The 6,643-nt window shown below is 54.6% G+C and overlaps 1 long non-coding RNA gene across 1 annotated transcript in view; it reads left to right on the top strand.

Moving 5' to 3' along the window:
- LOC105886410 overlaps window positions 1-5,938 on the top strand; it is a 135,072-nt gene extending 129,134 nt beyond the window's left edge. Inside the window, exon 6 of the long non-coding RNA XR_001161002.2 lies at window positions 5,814-5,938. This is a non-coding gene — a long non-coding RNA (uncharacterized LOC105886410). The remainder of the gene's footprint in view (window positions 1-5,813) is intronic.
- Window positions 5,939-6,643: the final 705 nt, after the last annotated feature.

The following is a 6,643-nucleotide window of genomic DNA, read 5'->3' as shown; positions in this document are numbered from 1 at the left end:
TTTTTTTTTTCCAAGATAAGGTCTTGCTCTATCCTCTGTCCTTCAATGGCTATTCACAGGCACCATCACGGTGCACTATAGAAGCCTGGGCTCAAATGAGTCACTGGGACTGCAGCTGTGCCACCATGCCCAGCTAAGGAATTAGATCATTTTACAGGAAAGGAAACTGAGGCACAGAGAGAGGAAAGGAGTAGCCTGAAGTCACACAGTCTACAACTGGGCCCTACTAGTGCTTTGAGGACTTCATCCCTGCGGGTGGCTAGTTCCCTACCCTGCTGATGCTCAGGCCAAACCCAAGAGTCAGTTCTCTCAGGAGTACCCCCATCTGTATTCTTAGGAGGTGGGGGGACCCTTCACAGAGGCTCCCCAGTGGTGGCCAGGAGTGACACACCTGGGCTCAGCCTCCTGCGGCCCAGTGATGCCGCTCCTTTGGGATCTAATGGTGTCATTTTACTGAGGGAGGCAGCAGGGAGGGGCACAGACCCAGGTCCTCATTCCTCTATGTCCCCGCTGTGGGATCTCAGGCTAGTCCTTCATTTCTCTGAGCCTCTGTCTCCTCCTATGTCAGGTGGGACTTACCTTGTAGGCTGCTGTGACACACCTAGCCCAGCCTTGGCACATGGTAGCTGATCAGCTAAAGGCATTGGTGGCTGTTGTCCACCATGTCTAAGCAATGGAGGGGGAAGTGCTAGGGCTGGGGTCCCTGACCTAGGCAGGCTTAGCAGAAAGCCCCGGTTACTAGTGTAGGCCAAAGCCCTAGGACCCCCAGCTGAGCAGAGCCCCCACCCTTGCCCAGCCTCCCCTTCCTGGGAGCCAGGGTCCAACAGAGCCTCCCCGAGGAGCTGTGGTTATTCCTCGGGAGTGAAGGAGAGATGTGTGTCCTCTCATTAGCATCAAACAGAGCGATCTGGAAGCCGGTGCCGGTGCTAGGTCTGAGGAGAGGAAATTGAAGAAGACTTGTTACAGATTGAACCCAGCCTGAGCAGCTCTCCCAAATGCCAATTATGCACCTCTGCTTACAGTTGCAGAGCAGAACAGAAACCAGACAAGTGCCTCCCTCTTCCCCCGCCTTCCCTTTCCCTCCTCCAACTCTGTCTCTGACCCAGTTTCTATTGCCTGTGGCAGCAGCTGGCAGTGACCCCACCCCCCACAGTACTGTCACCGCCCCTTATCCATCACCCCTCCATGTGCCGGGCTCACCACTCCTCCCAAGACCTGCTCTTATGGCTGGGCGCCAGTGGCTCGAGCAGCTAAGGTGCCAGCCACATACCCCTGAGCTGGTGTGTTCGAATCTAGCCTGGGCCCACCAAACAACAATGATGGCTGCAACCAAAAAGTAGCCGGGCATTGTGGCGGGTATCTATAGTCCCAGCTGCTTGGTAGGCAGAGGCAAGAGATTCGCTTGAGCCCAGGAGTTGGGGGTTGCTTTGAGCTATGATGCCACGGCACTGTACCCAGGGTGACAGCTTGAGGCTCTGTCTCAAAAAAAAAGACCTGCTCTTAGCTTGGCCTTTCTCCCTGCAACCACCTCCGTGTCACCAGGAGCCAGGGTGTGCTTGAGACCTGGGATGCTCCCTGGGTCCACCATGGGCAGCTCCCTCCCCCCTGTAGCATGGCATACTCAGCTCAGATTACAAGTCAGTGACCCTGTGCCCCCATCCCACCACTTATGAGCTGTGCAATCTTAAGTTGCTGCTTCACCTTGTTTCATCTGTAAAATGGGTATAATTAACGCACCATCAATCAGTGATGGGTGGAGTCCCAGCTGCCTTCTCCTGCCTGCCCCGCATGCATATGCACCACATGTACACAGAGGCCTCTGCATTTGGGCCAGACAGCAGCACGTTTGTGATTGTGAGCAGGCGGTCCGGATGCCCCCTGGACCAGCCAGAGCTCCCTGCATCCTCCATGCCCCTCCTCCCGCACCTCCGGTCAGACACAGCTCAGCACTGACATCCGTCTGCTCTACAGCTGCCCCAGAGGGCACCGCTGCTGGCCGAGGACTGTTGATTCTCAGGCATCCCATAACCTAATCAGAATAGAAAGGCGAGCATGTCTGCACACGGGGAGGATGACAGATGTGTCGGCTGTGCAGACCTCAGGCTGGAAAGGGCTGTGGCTCCCTCAGCAGGCTCACTTCTCCACACAGCCTTCCCTCCCCCACCTGCCTGGCTCTAACCATTGCCAGCATTCACACCCACCCCCAGCACCCTGTGGCCCCTCTTTGCCACAGGCCTCTAGCTCAGCTGCCTTTGCCCCCTCTCAACCTCACAGTCCTGGGAAAATCAGCGCTCCCTCTCTACAGCATGCCCCGCCCAGAGGTTAAGGGCACATCTGGCTCCACATGGAGTGCCCTGCAAATCAGCTTATTCTTGCTCAGCAGCCACCCCCAACCCCAGGGGCCCTTCTGAGCATCTGCACACCCCTATCCTTAAGCTCAAGGGCTTCCTGGGCTCCCAGTAACCTCACCTACCCTTCTCTTTCTCCCTGGAGTTATAGGCCCTATGAGCATATGTCAGGTCCCTCAGCAGGCTGGGCTCCTTGGGGGTAAGAGGATGTGCCGTGTTCATCTCTAAGTCGGCAGAGTCTAGTATGGGGCCCAGCCTAGGGGGAGATCCAAGTGTTTTTGGTGAGTGTGAAGGAAGGGTAGACTGGTAGATACATAGGGGATAGGTGACTGGGTGGATGGATGGACGTATGGGTAGGCGGGTGGTTATATATAGATGATGAATGGATAAATGAATGAATGAATAGATAGGTGGGTGGCTGGATAGATTAACTTCTGGGATGAATGGGCAGATAGATGAATGAATAGATTGGTAGGTGGGTGAGTGATGGATAAAGTAGTGAATGGATGGATGTGTAGGTAAGTGGATAGATGGATGGGTGAATTGATTCATTTTTGGATGGATGGATGGACAGATGGATGGATGAATGGATGGATCATTTGATTCATGGATGGACTAATGGACAGATGGGTTGATAAGAAGATGAATTCATCACTTCCAGGGGAGCCAGTCCCTGGCCTGGGCACTGGCTTGCCCTGCTCCTGGCCCAGTAGATTCAGTGGCCATTGGATGTAGCCCTTCTCTTCTGAGGAACTGTGGAGATAGGCAACCTTTGTGGTGGGGATCAGGGTGTTAGTTTCCAGTAAAAGCCACAGCTAGGGAAACCTCTGCCTATGATTCAAGCATGTGCTCCCATCCCCAGACCATTACAGGCTGGTCAAGCTCATTCTGGCCCAGCCCTGGCCCTCCACATGCCACTGGGGACCCATTCTGCAGTGGCCGGGTTGCTGGCCTGCACAGACAGACCGTCTCTGGAGAGTTAACAGCTCCCCACTTCCTGTGGGAGTCGAGCCTTGAGCCAGTCTTTTGGATTCCAGACATGGCCAGGAGGCTGTTTCTTCCCTCAAGAGGCTCATAAGAGAAACAGGGAACCGTGGAGAGGCCCAGGAATAGGCAGCAAAGGCAGCCTTTACCTGCTCCTCTGTGATGGGTTCCTTACGTACGTTGTTCCAGACTTTGCAGCAGCCCTGCCTGTCATCACCACCCTGCTTCATAGACGAAGGACTTGAAGTTCAGTAACACCCTCAGGGCCTTGTATTCAGTGGCTAAGACAGGGTCTCGACAGGTCTGTCCTGTTGGATGTTTTACCCAATCCCTCCATCTCTCTGTGCACTTAAGCCATCTCATGGTTGAAAGAGACAACAAGGGCACAGAGAGGGGAGAGACCTTGGCCTAGGCCTTGTTGCTGCTGCACAAAGGCCAGCAGAGGGGATGCCTGATGTTTTTACCCCCAATGTACTCCCACAGCTAAGACTACATGAGGTATCTGGGTGAGAGCAGAGGATCTCAAAGGTGATGAAATATGGCAGGCTGGGACACAGGCCCTAGAACAAGACTCAGAGGCCACTCTCAAACCCAGAGCCCCAGAGGAGGGTGTTGTGGCCAAGTGTGGGCAGGCAGCTGTGGGAGCTGCACACACACAGGGAGGCTGCTGACCCTGCTAATCGGGTGTGACATCATGTAAGTAAATGGAACAACTTGGTTAGCAGGGGAGGCTGCTGGGCAGCACAGCTTTCCACGTGGAGCCCAGATGTCACCCGCAGCCTCTGCCAGGCATGTTTTAGACAGAAGGCAGAAGAGGCAGAGGTGAGACCCACTACTGCCACCTCCAAGGGCTTGCTTCTGTCGGAGAAGTTCCTTCTATCTTGCTCTAAGGCAGGGAGTGCTGCCCTTGCAGATAGGGCTGAGTGCTGCTGCCAGCAGCTGTGGTTCCAGGGACACATTTGGGAGAGCACCCCATGTGCCAAGCGCTTTGCCAGGGGCCATATAAGCCTCATCTTGTTGAATCCTCCCCACACCCCATGTTGGCAGGCTCGTTGTTCCTTGCTTGCCCTCTGTCCTCCTTTACTGCCATGGAAGGAGGATATTCTAATTCATTTCATCTTCTTTCATCCATTTTCTTAACCTTGCCTTGCACAAACTTCATTGCAGCAACAGTCATGAAAACCTAAGAAAACGAAACAACTTCCTCACCACTGCACTGCCATTTTACAGATGGGGCCACTAAGCTTGAGGGGGTGAGGGGATCATGCTAGGTTAGAGACTTGCAGGGGTGAAAGCAAAATGTGACTCCGGGGCACCTGCCCCACAGGGGCTCCCACAGTGCACTCTGTTCCCCTCCCAATTCTAAGGCCTACCTGGCCTGGCTCTGGGGCAGGCTCTCACTGCAGGGGGCATGGCAGGACCACCCACTCTGGACTGCTGTGCTGCTATCTCTCCCAGAACCAAAGTAGGTGGGGTCCTCAGGAGGTGCCACCATCTCTGCAGCTATGCAGCTTGGCTCTCATGTTGACCCTTGTGGATGCCCCCCAGGAGCCCCCCTAGAGGACACAACCAGCCATACCACTATTTGGCCAAAGTCCCACCTCAGAATCCTAGCTTTGCCTCTAACCGGCTCCCTGTCTCTGGCCAAGTTGTATATATCCAACTCATATATATCAAGTCTTAGAGAGCCTGGGAAGATGGATGAGTCTTGAAGAGTAAGTGTTTTGAATGGAGGCCACAAAAGCCACCCCTCCACCCTTCCCCACCCTTGCCAGCCTTGTGGCCTGGGTTAAAGCAGGATCCAGAGTCCTGGGCACCCTGGCGCCAGAATTCAGTCCCTCCTTACCCAGACCCTTTCTAACCATGCCAGTTGAACCAGACCATAGGGCACCAAGCCCCACACACCAGACCCCAGTGTGACAACCGTCCAGGTACTGTGTGTTACAGTGCACCTTCCCAGCTGGGTGTGGCCTCCCCCAGCTCCCCACCCTATTTAGCTAAGGCAGAACTTGCTCTGAAGCCAGAGCTGGTGGGAGTCCAGACTTGGGCTTTGCTGATGGAGGTTAATGAGGAAGGAACCTTCTGGGCCAGCCTGTCCTCACTCATGGAGAACCAGCCTCCAAGTATGTGAGCCAGATGCCACCATCCAGAGCCCTGCAGGATTCACCTCCCCGCACCACCAGCATCCAGAAACCACTTTACTATCTGATTATCATTGGCCTTCTCCCTAGACCTTGGTTTTCCCATCTTTGCAATGAAACCCTAATCTCCATACTGCTGGGAATGGGCTGAGGGTAGGAAGGACATGCCAAGAGCAGGTGGAGGGGAGGGAGTGTGAGGAAGCTTATTGATCCGCTTTGCCACTTTCTGTGACTCTTCTCTCCCTGGTGAAGCTGAGGTCTTCCCTGCCCCAGACTCCCCACACTGCCTGTGCCAACCTCATTCCTGGAGCCTCAGCTGCCTCCTTTTCCTTTCTCACAGCACTTACAGAATCCTGCCAACTTCCATAATGCTGCCACGGAGCTGCTGGACTGGTGCGGAGACCCAAGAGCCTTCCAGCGGCCCTTCGAGCAGAGCCTGATGGGCTGTTTAACGGTGAGTCCTCAACCTTCCGCCTGAGCTTGTGCCCATGGAGGATGGCTGGTGTGACTGTCCAGGTGTCAGGGGGCCACCAGACATGGGAGAGTGAGAGCTGGGAAGACATCAATGGCAGAGGGGGTGGCCCTGCTCTGTGTGCCCTCCACCCCCCCGACAGTCACACCCTGTCAGGGACCTCGTTCTGATGAGGAGACACAGTCCCCAAGGATTGTGTGGGTTCCCCACACTGGATGAGAATGACACAGGGCTCACTTTGGGAGTCAGTGTTCCAAGATAAACAAAGCAGAGAGACTCCGAAAGGGTTTTCAGCCATCCTTTTATCCAGTCATTCATTCATTTAGCAGACATTGATGGAGCCCTTTTCTAGTCTTCATCCACTCACACACTCATGGACGCGTTCGCTGAGCCCCTGCTGCAGCCAGCCAGCCAGCCAAATAAGCATGGAGTGACCCCTCTTTTATCAGGTGTGATTCCTTCCTGCTAAGTCCAGGGAAACCAAAGATGAACAAGGCTTTACCAAGCCTGGTCTCCTCTTCAGTGAGGGGAGACAGGTGTGTAAGAGAAGACCAGGGAAACAGCACACAGAGTGAAGACAGCACAGAGAAGAGAATCCTTAGTTGGCCAGGAGGTGAGACCTATCATGGAAAACTGAGAAAAGGGGCCACTACACGTATGTAGGAGTCTGCCAAGCAGCTGAGGATCATGAGAGCATT

The sequence above is a fragment of the Otolemur garnettii genome, unplaced genomic scaffold (assembly GCF_000181295.1).
Source record: "Otolemur garnettii isolate 467f Iridium unplaced genomic scaffold, OtoGar3 scaffold00008, whole genome shotgun sequence".
In the NCBI taxonomy this organism is placed as follows: Eukaryota; Metazoa; Chordata; class Mammalia; order Primates; family Galagidae; genus Otolemur; species Otolemur garnettii.
Note: the sequence above shows the minus strand (reverse complement) of the source record. Positions and strands in the feature narration are given on the sequence as shown.